The sequence below is a fragment of the Ornithorhynchus anatinus genome, chromosome 10 (genome assembly GCF_004115215.2).
Source record: "Ornithorhynchus anatinus isolate Pmale09 chromosome 10, mOrnAna1.pri.v4, whole genome shotgun sequence".
Classification (NCBI taxonomy): Eukaryota; Metazoa; Chordata; class Mammalia; order Monotremata; family Ornithorhynchidae; genus Ornithorhynchus; species Ornithorhynchus anatinus.
Genome location: NC_041737.1, coordinates 49861006 through 49880220, shown reverse-complemented (window position 1 = coordinate 49880220; position 19215 = coordinate 49861006). Strand labels below are relative to the sequence as shown.

Genomic DNA, 19215 nt, shown 5'->3' with positions numbered 1-19215 from the left:
TCAATTGTACGTTTTGAGTAAATAATAGTAATAGCATTTCTTAAGCACTTTCTATGTGCCAGGCAGTGTATCAAGCACTGGGGTAGATTCAAGATAATTGGGTTGGATATAGTCATCATCATCATAGGGCTCGCAGTCTTAATCCCCATTTTATAGATGAGGAAAATGAGGCCCAGGGAAGTTAAGTGACTTACCCGAGGTCACACAGCAGACAAAAGGGTAGAGCCGGTACTAGAACCCAGGTCTTCTGATTCCCAGGCCCATGCACTTTCCACTAGGCCAAGATGTTTACAGGGTACAAAGCAACACACTAAAGGACTCGAAAGCATCCCTGCCCTCAGTGGGGCTTGCAGCGTGGCTCAGTGGAAAGAGCATGGGCTTTGGAGTCAGAGGTCATGAGTTCGAATCCCAGCTCTGCCACTTGTCAGCTGTGTGACTGTGGGCGAGTCGCTTCACTTCTCTGGGCCTCAGTTACCTCATCTGTAAAATGGGGATTAAGACCGTGAGCCCCATGTGGGACGACCTGATTCCCCCGTGTCTCCCCCAGCGCTTAGAACAGTGCTCTGCACATAGTAAGCGCTTAACAAATACCAACATTATTAATCTAATGGAGGAGACAGGCCGAATAAACTATTTGTAAACTGAGGAAGCAGGAAGAAGAACAGGCAGTACCTCGGAATTCATTCATTCATTCAATAGTATTTATTGAGCGCTTACTATGTGCAGAGCACTGTACTAAGCGCTTGAAATGTACAATTTGGCAACAGATAGAGACAATCCCTGCCCACTGACGGGCATACAGTCTAATCGGGGGAGACAGACGGACAAAAACAAGATAACTTAATCACGACAAATAGAATCAAGGGGAGGTACACCTCATTAATAAATAGGGTTGTCCTGATGAAATAGCTGAAGAAATAATTGACTTCATAAGGGAGAGTATGGATACACAGGACCGCTGAGGCTGGAATACATTAATTATTATTATAATTACTCTAATAATAATAACGTTAGATGGGGTCCCTGGACTGTCACAATTTAGGGTGCTAGGATTTAATCAGGTCAGGCTTTTCCTTCTATGATCAGTCATATTTATTGAGCACTTACTGTGTGCAGGACCCTGTACTAAGCACTTGGGTGAATACGACATACATGGTATTGTAGACAAAGTCCCTGCCCACGATAAGCTTATAGTCTAGAGGGGGGAGACTTAAATGAATTAAACTAAATATTACCTGAAATTGATATGCAGGTAAATCTCTTTGGAAGTTAATTTCTAAACAAACGTTTCCCTTAAATCTACATTTAGCCAAAGAAAACTCTCCTATTTTTTCACTGAATTTTAGGATAGCAGCTACATTAATAGCCAGTTTTGAGTCTAATCCTGTCAAAGACTTGAGGTTTATTAACCGGTTACAATGTTTAATCATTCAGCTATTTTTATTTTACGGACCCATAATCAAAGTTAGCACGCGATCTTTTTAATCAGCAGTTCTAGAGTTGGAATCAAAACCTGGATCAAACTTTCCTGGATATGAGTGACAACACACAGCAAAATAAAAATTACCTTTCGAGAAGTTTAAGTGGCGTCACTGCAGAAACCTAGGACACAAAGGAAGAATTGTACCATTCAACTGATATAATCACGAGAAAACGTAATTAATAGTAATAACAAGCAGAAATACCTGTTCTTTGCTTGTGTTCTTTGCTATTTTCCTTCTTCCCTATACCTCTGTTCATTGTCCCTTCCTTTCTTCTTGTCTTTCTCAGAGTGGACTTTTCCTTCTATTTGGTCCTTTTTGGATTTTTCTAGGGCTGACCGCTTTTTCCCCTACTATTTTTTCTTCAAGTATTTTCTTTTGTTCGTGGTTTGCCGTTTGCTGTGTGCTGTTTTTCTGCTCCTTTCTCCCGTGTCATTAACATTTCTCTCTTTTTCAGATTATTTTGGGAAAGGCCAGGAGACACGCATTATTGCTTCACTTCACATGCCATTTATTTTTAATGGTATTTGTTAAATACTTACTATGCGCCAGGCACTGTACTTAACACTGGAGTGGATAAAGGATAATCAGGTGGGACACAGTCCATGTCCTACATGGGGCTCACGGTCTTAACCCCCATTTTACAGATGAGGAAACTAAGGCACAGAGACATGAAGTAACTTGCCCTAGATCACACAGCAGACAGGTGGTGGAGTCGGAATTAGAACCCAGGTCCTCTGACTCCCAAGCCCGTTCTCCTTCCACTAGGCCACACTGCTTCTCTAAATAATTTAAAGCCGTTTAGATAATTGTTTTCCTTTGCTTTATCTCCGCGGTAATTTTATTTTTTCCTCCTGGCGTAACATCCTTTCTATTTCTCTTTTATGTAGATTTCTTGTACTTTATTTTGAGTGGCTGTTTGTGTAGGCTGAACAACTTATATCGGTCCTCTTGATGATCTCTTTCACGCATTTTAACAAGATATCTTAAGACTGTCAGCAGTGAGGCTGCAACCTTCTGGTTCCAGGATGGGAGAAGGCTAATGGTCTAAAGCAAAATGAGAGGAGAGTTGGAAGAGATGAGAAAAAGTGAGGCGGATTGGGGCAGTAAGGAATGTGAATTAAAGGCATCTGCGGTGAAAGAGTGGCCTATTTGGGTAACTTTGGGCGAGTTAATAATAATAATGTTGGTATTTGTTAAGCGCTCACTATGTGCCGAGCACTGTTCTAAGCGCTGGGGTAGACACAGGGGAATCGGGTGGTCCCACGTGGGGCTCACAGTCTTAATCCCCCTTTTACAGATGAGGTCACTGAGGCACAGAGAAGTTAAGTGACTTGCCCAAAGTCACACAGCGGACAAGTGGCCGAGCCGGGATTCGAACCCATGAACTCGGACTCCAAAGCCCGTGCTCTTTCCAATGAGCCACGCTGCTTCCCCTCTCAATCAATCATACTTATTATATGAAAAACACTGTATTAGGGCTTTGGGAGAGTACAATATAACAATAAATGGATACATTCCCTGCCCACGACGAGCTTAGGGAGGAAACTGAGGCACAGAGAACCTGTGATGTGTCCAAGGCTGCAGAGCAGCGATGAGAACCCAAGTCTCCCGACTCCCAGGCTCACACTCTCTCTCCGGGCTTTCCTTTCACTCTGCTGGCCTGGGCTGACCGTCTCAAAAAGACAGGCTGGCGTGGGGTTTCACGTGGATCCCCTATAGTTTGTCAAGCTCCTACTGTGTGCTTATTTGTATATATTATTTATGACCCTATTTATATTGTTAATGAGGTGTATATCTCCACGATTCTATTTACCTCGATGACGATGTCTTGTTTTTGTTCCGTTCTGTTTCGCTTTGCTGTCTGTCTCCCCCGCTTAGACTGTGAGCCCATCATTGGGCAGGGATCGTCTCTATCTGTTGCCGAATTGTTCATTCCAAGCATTTAGAACGGTGCTCTGCACATAGAAAGCGCTCAATAAATACTATTTAATGAAATGAATTCATGGAGCTCTGAATGGGTACAGAGGACTGTACTAAGCACTTGGGAGAGTACAATACAACAGAGTTGCTAGACACGTTCCCTGCCCACAAGAAGCTTACCCTTTCTAGGCTTTAATAATAATAATGTTGGCATTTGTTAAGCGCTTACTATGTGCAGAGCACTGTTCTAAGCGCTGGGGGAGATACCGGATAATCGGGTTGTCCCTCGTGAGGCTCACGTTAATTCCCATTTTCCAGATGAGGTAACTGAGGCCCAGAGAAGTGAAGTGACTTGCCCACGGTCACACAGCTGACAAGTGGCAGAGCCGGCATTCGAACCCCCGACCTCTGACTCCCAAGCCTGGGCTCTTTCCACCGAGCCACGCTGCTTTAGTTCACCCAGCTGTGAAATGGGGTGAATAAGAGATCTGGAGAAAAGAAAACGAGATCAGAGATTTGAATACCTTCGAGTTATTAGAAAGGTGATTGTTAAATCCCGGTTACGGACAGCGTACAGCGATGGAGTTATTCTGGGTTCCTTGTTGCCAGGCTCTGATTTTACCCATCTGAAAGAAGAACAAATCAAAGTTTAATGGTACCAATCTCAAACTTCGGGACAGATAATAGGGGCGGTTCGGGGAGGTGTCTAAGACATAATCTTTATCATTTGGGATCATCATCACTAGCCAACTTCATGGACTTGTTTGGTTCCCTTCTCGGGTTACTGAGCTTGCATACTCTGCGCCCAAATGCAATTTTCTCAAAATGTTTTCCAGCAGTGAGATGTACCTTTTTTCAGGAAAAGGATCCAGCCTTCAATAAGGAATGGGTGTTAATCGTGCTGCTTCAGACCCCGCTGTACGCTCACTGTGGGCAGGGAATGGGTCTGTTCTTTGTTGTACCATACTCTCCCGAGCGCTTAGTACATTCCTCTGCACACGGTAAGCGCTCAGTAAATGCGACTGAATGAACTGAATGAACCCCTTACAGAAGGGACCTACGCTTGTAAATGTTTTTGCTTCCGAGAATTTTTACCCTGCCTAAAATTTGCAAGAATCCTCCTACAGCGAGCTCAGTAGAAGATGAATCCCGTTGAACGATATGAAACCGCCGAATCAAAACATGGAGTCAGTCGATAAAAAGTATTTATTGAGCACTTACTGTGTGCAGAGCACCGTACTAAGTGGTTGGGAGAGTACAATAGACATTCCTGCAGATCATTCATTCATTCAACAGTACTTATTGAGCGCTTACTACGGTGCAGGGCACTGTACTAAGCGCTTGGAATGTACAATTCGGCAACGGATAGAGACAATCCCCGCCCAATGACGGGGCTCACGTCACCCACTTCCTCCATCCACAAGAGTTCCAGCAGGGAGCCAAGCCCGTGGCAGGAGAAGTGTGGTATTTATTGAGCGTTTCCCATGTAACAAGCACCGTACTGAGCGTTGGGGTGGATACAAGATCATCAGGTTGGACAAAGTTCCCGTCCCACATGGGCCTCCCACTCTTAGGCGGAGGGAGAACAGATATTTAATCCCTATTTTATACCTCCTCCCCACCCTCTCCTTCGACCCCTACCATGAGACGCTTCCAACCTGCCCCAGCTCCGGGGAACTATCACCTATTTACTAGCGAAATCTCGCTACGATCATCGTCAGTGGGTTAAGGAAACGACTGAACTTGAAATGTCACCAAAAGCAGCTGGAATGAGCCATAAGTAGATGCCAGCACATGTAACTCCAGCTGACATGGTTTAGTCACGTCATTAGCTTGTAAATTCCCGGAGGGCAGGGACTGCACCTGGTATCTGTTCATTCACCGACCGTCGAGGAGGCGCTCGGTAAGTGACGTTGACGGGGAGGAGCGTGCCTCCATCCGGGGCTGTCCGTCGGCTTTCGGAATGTGAGCCCGTTATGGGCAGGGTTCGTGTCTCCTCATTTCTCCTCTTCCATAATAATGATAATGTTGGTATCTGTTAAGCGCTTACTACGTGCCGAGCACTGTTCTAAGCGCTGGGGTAGATACAGGGGAATGAGGTCGTCCCACGTGAGGCTCACGGTCTTCATCCCCATTTTCCAGATGAGGGAACCGAGGCCCAGAGAAGCGAAGTGACTTGCCCACGGTCACACAGCTGACAAGGAGCAGAGTAGGGATACGAACCCACGGCCGCTGACTCCCAAGCCCGGGCTCTCTCCACTGAGCCACGCTGCTTCTCTAGTCTCCCAGGCGCTTAGGACAGTGCTCGGCACATAGTAAGCTCCCAGTAAATACCACTGATTGAGTGAATGGTTCTAGATGTAGATGGCTTCTAACTGGAGAAGAAAGGGGAGGCGTGGGATTTTAGAATGGTTTTGTTTCGGATGTTCATTTGCCACTGGATCTGGACAAAAACTGCTTGGACCGATGCGTTAGGGTCACCGGGAGACCAGCCAAGCCCAGATTTACAAAGTCAATCGGGGCAATATACTGACCTCCTCCTCTTTGCAGTGTGCTCTTCTAAGGGCTTGGGGGAGTACAAAAGAAGTAAACAGTGTGGCCTAGTAGAAAGAGCACAGGCCTATGAGTTAGAACCCTTTCTCTGCCACTTGCCTGCTGGGTAATAATGTTGGTATTTGTTAAGCGCTTACTATGTGCCGAGCACTGTTCTAAGCGCTGGGGGGGATATAGGGTCATCAGGTTGCCCCACGTGAGGCTCACAATCTTCATCCCCATTTTCCAGATGAGGTCACTGAGGCACAGAGAAGTGAAGCGACTTGCCCACGGTCACCCAGCTGACAAGCGGCAGAGCTGGGATTCGAACCCATGACCTCTGACTCCAAAGCCCGGGCTCTTTCCACTAAGCCAGGCCGCTTCTCTAAGCAGCTGGGTGGCCTTAGGCAAGTCACTTGATCTCTTTGGGCCTGTTTCCCCGTCTTTAAAATGGGGATGAGATACCTCTTCTCCCTCCTACTTAGACTGAGCCCTCCGTGGGACAGGGACCGTGCTCGACCTGATTATCTTGCATCTACTCCAGTGCTCGATTCATAGCGAACACCTAACAAATAACACAGTTATTATTATTGCGCTGTAGGTTCTCTGCCCTCTAGGAGTTTATACATCTAATGGAGGAGGCGACGGAAAGTCTCCCCTAAACCCTTAGAGATCTCAGATTCTGGGTTTCCCTGGGCAATATTAAATAGGTGTTAAATAGGTGTTTGATACGGACCGTCACTATTATCATCCGCCTCCAAACTCGTCTCCTTTTCCTCCCGTCTCTCATTTTCTCATATCGCTCAATCAAAGGGATTTATTGAGCGCTTACTATTTATTTATTTATTGAGCAGCGTGGCTCAGTGGAAAGAGCCCGGGCTTGGGAGTCGGAGGTCATGAGTTCGAATCCCGCCTCTGCCCCTTGTCAGCTGTGTGACCGCGGGCGAGTCACTTCACTTCTCTGTGCCTCGGTTCCCTCATCTGGAAAATGGGGATTAACCGTGAGCCTCACGTGGGACAACCTGATTACCCTGTATCTCCCCCAGCGCTTCGAACAGTGCTCTGCACAGAGTAAGCGCTTAACAAATACCGACATTATTATATCAAAGAGCGGCAAGTGGGCCCAGTGCCCCGGACCCAAGGCGTAGTGGATAGAGCACAGGCCCGGGAGTCAGGAGGTTGTGGGTTCTAATCCCCGTTCCTCCACTTGTCCGATGTGTGACTTTGGGCGAGTCACTTTACTTCTCTGGGCCTCAGTTACCTCATCTGTAAAATGAGGATTGAGACCGTGAGCCCCAAGTGGGACGGGGACCGTGTCCAACCCCATTTGCTTGTATCCGCCCCAGCGCTTAGTCCAGCGCTTGGAACAGAGTAAGTGCTTAACAAATACCACGATTATTACTATCAATCTGGTGGCTAATGTCATCCTTACCCCAAGAGCCCGACCTCCGTGGGTCTTAGAGTCCTGATTGGCCAGAGACTCTACATTCTTCCACGGAACGTGACTCAGTCTTCTCCGGAACCTTGAACTGCCCCCGGGTCTCCTGGCCCTGGCTCTCTCTGGAGTCCGCTGCTCACGCTGGGCGCTCCAGAGCTTCTCTTCCGAAAAGACGCCAGCTGCGTGTTGCGCGGCTACCTACGTCCGGCTACCGGTTTGGCTAGTCCCTGCAAAAGTCAAGCAGAGGCAGCGTTGGAAAGCATTTCCTAAACCGCACCCTCGCTCGGCCTCTTGTGAAACCTTGTCTCGGCAAGACCGTGCGCGGGAGGCCTTGAAGAAAACACTGAGAAGCAGAGAGGTCTAGTGGAAAGACCCCGGGCCTGGGAGTCAGAGGACCCGGGTTCTAATCCTGCCTCCGCCCCTTGTCTGCCGTGTGATCTCTGTGCCTCAAACAGCAACTCCTTGCCACTGGCTTTAAAGCACTCGGTCACCTTGCCTCCTCTTACCTCTCCTCGCTGATTTCCTATTACAAACCGGCCTGCGCAGTTTGCTCCTCTAAGCCAACCTACTCACCGGACCTCGCTCTCATCTGTCTCGCCACCAACATCTCGCCCAAGTCCTGCCTCTGGCCTGGAACACCTCCCTCCTCAGAGCCGACCGACAACGGCTCTCCCGCCTTCCAAACCTTACTGAAGGCACATCTCCTCCCAGAGGCCTTCGCCGAGGTAGGCCCCCATTTTCTCTTCTCTCACTCCATTCGGCATCACCCTTGGACTTGGATTTGCACCTTCTATTCACCCCTCTCTCAGCCCCCCAACACTTAGGCACTTTTCAAGCAGGGATTGTCTCTATCTGTTGCCGAATTGTACTTTCCAAGCACTCAGCACAGTGTTCTGCACAGAGTAAACGATTGAATGAACGAATTTCTGGAATTTATTTATATTAATGTCTGTCTCTCCCTTTAGACTGCGAGCTCGTTATTAGTAGGGAACACGACTCCCAACTCTGTAATACCGTAGTCTTCCAAGCGCTCAATAAAGTGTTCCGCGCTCGCTACGTGCTCAATAAATGCAATTGATTGATTGATTGTAAAATGGGGATTAAATCCCTCTCCCTCCAATTTAGACTGTGAGCCCCATGTGGGAAAAGGGACTGACAACCTTTTATGTACTCCAGTGCTCAGAACAGTGCTTGACACATACGAAGCACTTAAATACTTATTATTATTATAAAAGACAGAGAAAGTTAGCACAGAAAAGACACCGCACTGTTTCTTCTATCACGCATCCATCCGCTACGACACCGAAATCATCTGTCTTGACATAAGATGCTCTTTTGCCCCCAGGAGGTGGATTTGAAGTGTTGAGAAATTTTCTCACCACAAGAAAACTAGAAAAAAACAACAACAGGAATCATCTATGATACCATGAGGCGATACATCCTGTGTTAAAGCGTGAATGGAATTAATTTATGACCCAAATGACTACTCTCTGACTCTTAGATCTTCTGAATAATATTACTTGGCTGCGGTACCGGAGTCAAAACTCAAATGCACCTTGGGGGATGTTTCCCGTCTCCTGCTCAGTCACCCTGCACCGGTTTTTCCTCAAATTGTGGAACATTGACTTCCGGCGCCAGGATTTCCAACATGAGCCCACTATCACGATCTTGAAGAAGAAGGGGGAGAGGCAAAAACTACCGGGGAATCTTGTTTTTCTCCACTGCGGGCAAGACTCTGCCTCTTGCAACTGCTTGTGTGAAACATCGATAACCACCGGCAATCAGAACTGCCATGTGTCTTCACAAAAGCCTTCCCGGACTAATCTCTCATCTCCCGGCGCTGTTTTCTCTCCCTGCTGTGTCACCTTACGCACTTGAGTGTCTCCTCCCAAGAACTGAGGTATTCCCTCACTTCCCCACCCCACATACGTTCATAACTTTAAACTCACTTGCTTCCCCACTTGTAATTTTTTTTTTTTTTAGCATCTGCCTTCCTCTCTAGGTGGTTAACTCCTCGAGGGCAGGGATTGGGTCCACTAAGCGTGCCGTACAGTGCTCTGCAAAGAGTAAGGGCTCGATAAATACTATTTGATTGATTGGAGCGGGGCGTGGTGGGCGGCAAGGCCCTGGGCTACACTCTGGCCACCTCTCTAAGCTTGGCAGCCATTTCAGGTATCGGAAGATTCTTCTGGGAGCCCCGTGCTGGATTTCTGGATCTTTCCGATAACCGAGATAAAACCTATTTCTTTATTCTCCTCTAAGATAAAGGGGGACCTTGTTTTCCCTTGGGTTTTGGGAAGCAGCGTGGCTCTGTGGAAAGAGCTTGGGCTTCAGAGTCAGAGGTCATGGGTCGGACTCCGGCTCTGTCACCTGTCAGCTGTGTGACTGCGGGCAAGTCACTTAACTTTTCTGTGCCTCAGTTACCTCATCTGTAAAATGGGGATTAACTGTGACCCTCACGTGGGACAACCTGATTACCCTGTATCTACCCCAGCGCTTAGAACAGTGCTGTGCACATAGTAAGCGCTTAACAAATACCAGCGTTATTATTATTATTATTCCCGGAGCACCGTCCTGCCGTGCTTACCTGTCTGAGCGGCCGACAGTCTCCGTTAGGATCAGGGAAACTCTACATCATTCCCAGGGGACATTTATAAAAATTATTATTATTATTATTACTTGCTCAGTACTTACTATGTGTCAAACACTATTCTGAGAGCCGGGATAGCTACGAGTCAGTCACGTCAGACACGGTCCCCGGTCCACACGGAGACAGACGTGGAACGTCCCAGAGAGGGATCAAGGGTAACGGGAAGGGGAAAAGTCAGCAGATACTCAAGTGGGCAATCGAAGAGAGATTGAGAGGGAGTCATGCGGAAAGGCACAGAGAAAGGGAGAGTACGATAGGAGAACAAGGTCAGAGAGGAGGATGAGACAAACAAAAGAATTGAAAGAGAAACAGGAAAAGTACAAGGCCTACCTTCCCCAAGTGAAGAGTTGGCAGTTTTTATTAGTGACTCTTAAATTCCAATGTGCTAACTCTCCAGATTTCTTGAGGGTGCCATGGGTCGGTGACTCCTTTCAAAATGATCCAGGGATTTATTTAATTCATGGAGTCTGGAGGGAAACAACTGAGAATTTTTCCAAATATTTGGAGGGTCGTGTCTTTGGCAGCAACCCAAAAACCGTTGGAGAAATTACTGTAAAAGGGAAGAGATCAATAAAAATTCCAGTCAAAAAACTAAAATGTAAGATTAACCACTGACAGGAATGAAACTTGCTTTGATATTTATCGAGCACTTACTGTGTGCAGAGTTGGTAGATTCTGCCCACAAAGAGCTTACAGTCTACAGACAAGCTTGCGGTCTAGACACGAGCTTGCAGTCCGGAGATGATTTTCATCTCAAAAGCTTTTACTGGGAAAGGGATTTCAGAGGCCTCTAGCACCGAGAAAGGGTTCTTGCCTCACCTGATGTAATTTTACTTCTTCTGACCTATCATCTAGGAAGAATTGACTGTTTTGGTATCATTTAGGCCTCCTGAGTAGGAACAGTATTTTTGTATTTCCCAGACCTGAAAGAAGAAGAAACAAAAGGGGGGAAGGGAGAAAGGGAAAGATGAAAGGAATGACAGAGCCCTGAGGGGGTCACTGGTTTGGACTTGAGGGCAATGTCTAGAAGATGGGCATGCAGTGTAAAGCAAGAATAATAATAATAATAATTAATCACTCTACTAAGCACTGGGGAAGACACGAGGTAATCAGGTCCTACATGGGCTCACATCCTAAGTAGGAGGGAGCACAGGCATTGAATCTCCATTTTTGCAGAGGAGGGAACTGAGGTACAGAGAAGTTAATAATAATAATGATAATAATGATAATGTTGGTATTTGTTAAGCGCTTACTATGTGCAGAGCACTGTTCTAAGCACTGGGGGAGATACAGGGTAATCAGGTTGTCCCATGTGAGGCTCACAGTCTTCATCTCCATTTTCCAGATGAGGGAACTGAGGCACAGAGAAGTAAAGTGACTTGCCCACAGTCACACAGCTGACAGGTGGCAGAGCTGAGATTAAGTTAAGTGACTCGCCCACAGTCACACAACAGACAAGCGGCGGAGCCGGGATTAGAACCCAGGTCCTTCTAGCTCCCAAGCCGGTGCTTTATCCTTTAGGCCACACTGCTTTCGAAAGCATTTACTGAGCACCGACTCTATGGAGAGCCCTGTACTAAGGGTTTAGGAGAGTATAACGGATTTAATAACGGTCCCTAAACATTAATGTAATATGGAGCAAAGGATGTGATTCTGCCTCAAGGTGACCAAACGTCTGAAACTGGCCCTGCTGGGCCCCGGACCTTCTGGCTTGTCAGCCCCAGGTTCACCGCCGCCCGGTAAGAGTTAAAATACCTCAGCCAAATAAGCACCTTCCTCTACATTCACCGAGGGCTAAGAGGTTCTGAAGCATATTTTGACTTCCCGAAGGAAAAAAGGTTCTTCAGGAGAGCAGAACATAGTAAGAATTCATGGCTTCCGTCCTCGCCCAAGGCTCTGTGGAAGGGAACGGGGGAAGAGAGGCAAGCAGAGGATGGAGGCCGAAAGATATCCTCCCTGCTGTTTCCGTCCTTTGCGGCCCCTACAAGTTTTCAAGCATCATTCATTGTCTCGGAAGGATGAGAATACATTAATAATAAGACTAATAACGTTGGTATTGGTTAAGAGCTTACTATGCAGAGCACTGTTCTAAGCGTTGGGGGAGATACAGGGTCATCAGGTTGTCCCACGTGAGGCTCCCAGTCAATCCCCATTTTCCAGATGAGGGAACTGAGGCACAGAGAAGTGAAGTGACTCGCCCACAGTCACACAGCTGACAAGTGGCGGAGCCGGGATTCGATACAGGGAGTGGAGTCTAGAGGTGGAACTGAAAAATCAAGTGAAGGGTGGAATTGGAATGTCTAAGAACCACTAGATCGTAAGGTCACTGAGGGTAGGGTTTGCGTCTCCGGAGAAGCAGCGTGGCTCAGTGGAAAGAGCACAGGCTTGAGAGTCAGAGGTCAAGGGTTCTCATCCCGGCTTCGCCACTTCTCAGCTGTGTGACTTTGGATAAGTCACTTAACTTCTCTGTGCTTCAGTTACCTCGTCTGTAAAATGGCGATCAAGACTGCGAGCCCCACGTGGGACAACCTGATTACCTTGTATCCCCCTCCGTGCTCAGAACAGTGCTTGGCACCTAGTAAACACTTAACAAATACCATCATCGTCGTCATTATTATCATTACCGGTCTACTGTACTCTCCCAGGCTCTAGGTAAAGTGCTCTTCACGGTGGAAAGTCCGGAATCAATACTGAGTCACTACTAACAGTATTCCTGATTGATTGACAAAAGTTTTGTAGTTGCTGCGGTTTTTGAAGTTGAAGGTAGGAGGAATCGCTGTGCGTGGGGGGTGGGGGGAATTGACTGCTGTGTTGGGTGGGCTTCAGATTCCCCTGAATTATCCAAACTAGAAATTCCATTAACTCCACTGACCTAGGTGCAGTCTTCGTACCAGCACTTAGTACAGTGTTCTGCACACAGTTAGCACTCAAAACATTCATTCATTCATTCAATAGTATTTATTGAGCGCTTACTATGTGCAGAGCACTGTACTGAGCCCTCGGAATGGACAAGTCGGTAACAGAGACAGTCCCTGCCCTTTGACGGGCTCACGGTCTAATCGGGGGAGACGGACGGACGAGAACGATGGCAATAAAATAAATAGCAATCAAACACACTATTGATTGATTGGCATGAAGGATCGACACTAAGCAGAGCTCCGCTGAAGCCTAAGTTAAGGATTTCAGAAATGTTTGGTGATATCAGCAATGATAGCCCCTGGTCTTACCCAAACGGGGCCATTCATTCATTCATTCAATAGCATCTACTGAGCGCTTACTATGTGCAGAGCACCGTACTAAGGGCTTGGAATGGACAATTCGGCAACGGATAGAGACGATCCCTGCCCAGTGATGGGCTCGCGTGCACGCCGTCCTCTTAACCCACACCGACCCAACGCGGGGGAGTCCGTCAGGTTTTAAGAATGGGAGGAAGAGGACCCATCTCATTTCTTGAGTTTCAAGGGTGCGGTCTAAAATGGATTGGCATTACCATGGGTACCTTATTCAAAAGGAGTCCGGTTCACATTCGAGAAGCAACGCGACCGAGCGGGTAAAGCACGGGCCGGGGAGTCAGGAGGCCTGGGTTCTACTCCCGGCTCTGCCACTTACCTGCTGCGTGACCTGGGCAACTTCTCTGGTGCCTCAGTTTCCTCGTCTGTAAAATGAGAAGGGGCCCCGTATCTACCCCAGCGCTTAGAACAGTGCTCTGCACATAGTGAGCGCTTGACAACGTTATAGAGAAGCAGCGTGGCTCGGTGGAAAGAGCCCGGGCTTGGGAGTCAGAGGTCATGGGTTCGAATCCCCGCTCTGCCACTTGGCAGCTGGGTGACTGTGGGAAGTCACTTCACTTCTCTGTGCCTCAGTGACCTCATCTGGAAAATGGGGATTAAGACTGTGAGTCTCACGTGGGGCAACCTGATGACCCTGTATCTACCCCAGCGCTTAGAACGGTGCTCTGCACACAGGAAGCGCTTAACAAATACCAACATTATCATGAGGCCAAGATCCCTGATCTCTGAGATACCCACGTGGGGCAGGGACCGTGTCTGACCTCATTATCCTGTATCTACCCCAGTGGTTGGCACATTTAACAAGGAATACATTTATTCTTATTCACTGAGTCAAAATGCTTTAGCTCTGCTGGGCCCTGGTTTTGGACAACTCCAAAGGGCAATTCAGACATCAAACCACCTTCTTGATCTAGATTGCATTCGACAGTTGGCAAGGGGCGCTCAGTTTTTGCACCTGAGAGAGTCCTGACTGGTTAGTCGATCAGGTACCCGGATGTTCCTATTGATTGTTCTAATAAAACCCAGAGTAGAAGAGGTTTCTCATGAAAAACAAACAGGGGGAAACTGTGGCCTTGAGATAACAAGCACATGGTAGGAGGAAGGAAGAAACCATTCAGTGCTATCCCACCAGTGGAGCCTGAACTCACCGTACTGTTTTCCTCCAGGACGTCAGTGAGATTTTTCAATCCAAAGTTTAATAGAGATTAGGTGGATAGCCAAGGCGCTGGCTGGGGCGGTTGGTAGCCAGTGGGCAAGTCGAAACAGACAAAGGCAGCGCACAGAAAAGCAGGTTCTTCGGCCAGAAAGAAAAAAAAAAAGTCAAGCTGGTGATTCAAGATAAGGGAGAGCTAAATCCACACGGTGAGGCTGCTGTCTCGGCTCCCAGTTTGAGCCCTGCCTCGATAACTGGTCTGCAGAAGTATCACTTCTAGATAAGGGGCATCTGAGTGGGAGATAAAAGAAGGGAACTGTAGGAAGTGGGTTTTTTTAAATGGTATTTTATGAGGTACTTACTATGGGCCAGGCACTCTACTAGGCGAATCAGGTTGGGCACAGTCCCTGTCCCACATGGGGCTCACAGTCTTCATCCCCCATTTTACAGATGAGGTAACTGAGGCACGGAGAGTTGAAGTGACTTGTCCGAGATCACCCAGCAGGCAAAGAGCGGACTAGGATTAGAACCCAGGTCCTTCCGACTCCCAGGCCCGTGTTCTAACCACAAGGCCATGCTGTTTCTCCGTCTCCCATTTCCACCATCACCTCTATTCCGTTCCTCTCGTCCCTGTCACTGTTAAAAGCAGACGGTTTTATATACCCCGATGCGCACAGGGGCTCATCAGAGAACGATTCACTGTGGTTCCCTATCGTTTGTCATTAGATGGAGACATACCCATTTGGCTCCTCTGAAGACTTCCTCGGAAACCAATCGGCCCCGTTGGTTGGTTATTTGGTATGGCGGAAACTGGTTCATGCCATCAGCAGAACTCTTAGTTCACTGACCTCATGGTTCTCGAGGCCATAAGCTCATCTACGGCACGGCTCAGTGGAAAGAGCACGGGCTTTGGAGTCAGAGGTCATGGGTTCGAATCCCGGATCTGCCACTTGCCAGCCGTGTGACGGTGGGCGAGTCACTTCACTTCTCTGCGCCTCAGTTCCCTCATCTGTAAAATGGGGATGAAGACCGGGAGCCCCACGTGGGACAACCTGTTTCCCTTGTGTCTACCTCGGCGCTTAGAACGGTGCTCTGCACATAGTAAGCGCTTAACAGGTACTAACGTTATCATTTACGGGCCCGGAACGAGTCTGCTAATGCTGTCATATTTTACTCTTCCAACTGGCTAAATACAGTGTACGGCACATTGTAAACGCTCAGTTAAAACCTTCGATTGAAATACCACCGACTGACTTCAGAGTCTTCACTGATACTATTCCCTTGCTTGGGGACAGTTGTCTACGGGACTAATAATCGTATTTTTGAGCTCATGCCAGGACTAAGCAGGAATCTGACTTGTGAGCCCGTTGTCGGGTAGGGATTGTCTCTCTCTGATGCCGAATTGTACTTTCCGGGCGCTTGGTACAGTGCTCGGCACACAGTAAGCGCTCAATAAATACGACTGACTGAATGAATGAATTCTTATTCCCATCTCCTCTGTCATCCCAGATCTCTCCTGGACTTTTTAAATAGATATTAGACCTAGAGCGCGGTTTCCCCTGGTAACAACAAGTCCTCCTTCCCACTCGGAACGGATTTCCTGTGTTTACTTCCAGTAAATTTTTGCCCGCCTGCTTTATTTTGGGTGTTGGTCCACCTCCTCAGCTCGATCCTCTTGAACACCCACTACTGCCCTTAGAATACTACCGCACCGGAGACCTCTCATCAGAGGTCCCAGGATCCGAACCACCGTTTTTCTCACAGCGCAAACACCGAAACCTCCCTCTCCCTCCTTCAGAAGGGCCGTCTACGAGGACGCCGATTTCCACACCTCCTCGGGAGCAAGCGCCCCAGACACGTGCTTCCTTCCCGTCTCCTCTCGGCGAAGGCGGTAAGTGGCCTGGGTCACTTGAAACGTGAACAGGAGGGTTTTGCTCGTGACGGTTTCTTTTCCAAGTGAGAAAGAAATCTCGGGAAGTGAGAAGCGGCGTGGCTCGGTGGAAAGAGCCCGGGCTTGGGAGTCAGAGGTCATGGGTTTGAATCCCGGTCCCGCCACTTGTCCGCTGTGTATCTGTGGCAAGTCACTTCTCTGTGCCTCAGTGACCTCATCTGTAAAATGGGGATTAAGACTGTGAGCGTCACGTGGGACAACCTGATTACCCTGTAAATCTACCCCAGGGCTCAGAACAGTGCTCCGCACCTAGTAAGCGCTTTAAAAATACCAACACGATAATTCCCTTCACTTACATCCAGCCCCGGGTCTGCATCCCCATCAGGCAGTTAGTCCCTCGATCCCACAGAAAAGGCCCATCTCCTGAGATCTGTACTTAGGTTTCGGGGGCATTTGTCCTATTAAACCCTCCCCGTGCCCTCTGGCTTCAACCTCACGCCGGGCAAGAGAGCCGGGGAAGAAGGAACCCGGGCCTCTCTCCTTCCGCGAGCGGAAGGAGACCTTTTCGTTCCAGAGGTCCTCTAGACCAGGGAAGCAGCGTGGCTCGGTGGAAAGAGCCCGGCCTTGGGAGTCGGAGGTCATGGGTTCGAATCCCACGGCAGCCGGGTGACCGTGGGCAAGTCACTTCACTTCTCTGTGCCTCGGGTACCTCATCTGGAAAACGGGGATGAAGACTGTGAGCCTCACGTGGGACAACCCGATGACCCTGTATCTCCCCCGGCGCTTAGAACGGCGCTCTGCACGTAGTAAGTGCTTAACAAATGCCAACGTAATTATTATTATTCCTTCAATAGTATTTATTGAGCGCTTACTATGTGCAGAGCACTGTACTAACCGCTTGGAATGTACAAATGGGTAACAGATAGAGACAGCCCCTGCCCTTTGAAGGGCTTACAGTCTATCATTAGAGTCCCGTGGTGGCATGCAGACGGCACCTCCAGGAATCCATAACCGTTCCCTTCTCCCGGCCTCTCCAGGGTCCACCCGAGGGTGCCGTCGAATGCGGCGGGGGCCCAAGCGAGAGGCTGGTTTCGTTCAGCAGCATTTGGGAAATGGGCTCCTGCTCTCTGGTGGTCGGAGGAGAGAGGACAAGATTCCCTGCCCAAGTCTCCATCTCAAGAAAGACAGCCGAGAGCCGGACAACGGCACCGCTCTTTGAAAATGTGCTAGGCTTTCAGCTAGCGAGGCAGCGTGGCCTGAGGGTCGGAGGACCTAGGTTCTCGTCCCGCCTCTGTGACTGGTCTGCTCTGGGACCTCGGCCAAGTCACCTCTCTCTGCCTCAGTTCCCTCATCTGCAAAATAGGGATTCAATACCTATTTCCCCCTCCTACTTTGGAGAAGCAGCGTGGCTTGGCGGAGAGAGCCCGGGCTCGGGAGTCAGGTCGTGGGTTCTAATCCCGGTTCCGCCACTTGTCTGCTGTGCGACCTTGGGCGAGTCACTTCCCTTCTCTGTGCCTCAGCTACCTCGCCTGTAAAACGGGGATGATGACTGTGAGCCCCACGTGGGACAACCTGATTACCCTGTATCTATCGCAGCGCTCAGAACAGTACTCTGCACCAAGTAAGCGCTTGACAAATACCATAATTATTATTATTATTATTACTTTGACTGAGGATGCGTGTGGGACCTGATTATCTTGTAACTACCCCAGCGCTTAGTAACGGCGCACATAGCGAGCACTGAAATAGCACAGTTATTATTGCTATTATGGGGCTCGCTGCCTAAATAGGATGGCGAACAGGTATTGAATCCACCTTTAAGCATCAACGGGTGCCACCCACCCCAGAGGGAGATTGGATGAAGAACAATTGTGTCTGTCCCATCCACACCCTTCTAGAAAAGTGATTTTTTTAAATTCTTTTATGATTCTTAATTAGAACGACTTTGCCAGACCTGCTGGCCGAAGACTTCCGCAGCCCTTCCCTCCTCCGAGCCTGGGGAGGGCAGAGCTGGGAGTTTTTTCCAGGCCCCGGGGTGAGGCAGGGTAGCGATGGCATAGACGGGAAGAGAGGACCCTGCTGCTTCAGGGGTGAATAATGCGGCTTTCAGACCCGGCACAAATCCCGTCTACAGCAGCTCAGCTTGAGTGGGACCCCAACGGTCTAAATTACCGAACCGCCTTGGATAAATTTGACAGTGAGGCTGTTGCCATTTGCCCAGTTAGGAAAATATCACCTCTGTTCCAATTTTTCTTTTTCCAAACTGTTGGTCTCCGGGCCCACAAAAAACTACAAAAAAATTTGGGTATTTGTTAAGCGCTTACTAGGTGTCAAGCACTGTTCTAAGCGCTGGGGGGATATAAGGTGATCAGGTTGTCCCCACGTGAGGCTCACAGTCTTAATCCCCATTTTACAGATGAGGTCACCGAGGCTCAGAGAAGCGAAGTGACTCGCCCACCGTCACACAGCTGCCAAGTGGCAGAGCCGGGATTCCAACCCACGACCTCTGACTCCCAAGCCCGGGCTCTTTCCACTGAACCTCGCTGCTTCCCTAAAATGACAGCATTTGTTAAGCGCTTACTATGTGCCAAGCACTGTTCTAAGCGCTGGGGGAGATAGAAGGTAATCAGGTTGTCCCACGTGGGGCTCACGGTCTTAATCCCCATTTTACAGATGAGGTAACTGAGGCACAGAGAAGTTTAGTGACTTGCCCAAAGTCACACAGCTGACAAGTGGGGGTACTGGGATTAGAACCCACGACCTCCGACTCCCAAGTCCAGGCTCTTTCCACAAAGCCACGCACAAGTTTGAGGAGACTTCTCTAGAACCACTGGGCACAAGGTTGGCTTTAGAGGAG

The 19215-nt window shown here is 48.6% G+C and overlaps 1 long non-coding RNA gene across 1 annotated transcript; it reads right to left on the bottom strand.

The window, feature by feature from the left end:
* Positions 1-3868: 3868 nt before the first annotated feature.
* On the bottom strand, positions 3869-16496 carry LOC114814583. Its single transcript, XR_005660405.1, has 4 exons — positions 16299-16496; positions 14463-14608; positions 7369-7601; positions 3869-4030 (listed from the first exon to the last, which is right to left on the bottom strand). It is a non-coding gene; the product is annotated as an uncharacterized LOC114814583 (long non-coding RNA).
* Positions 16497-19215: the final 2719 nt, after the last annotated feature.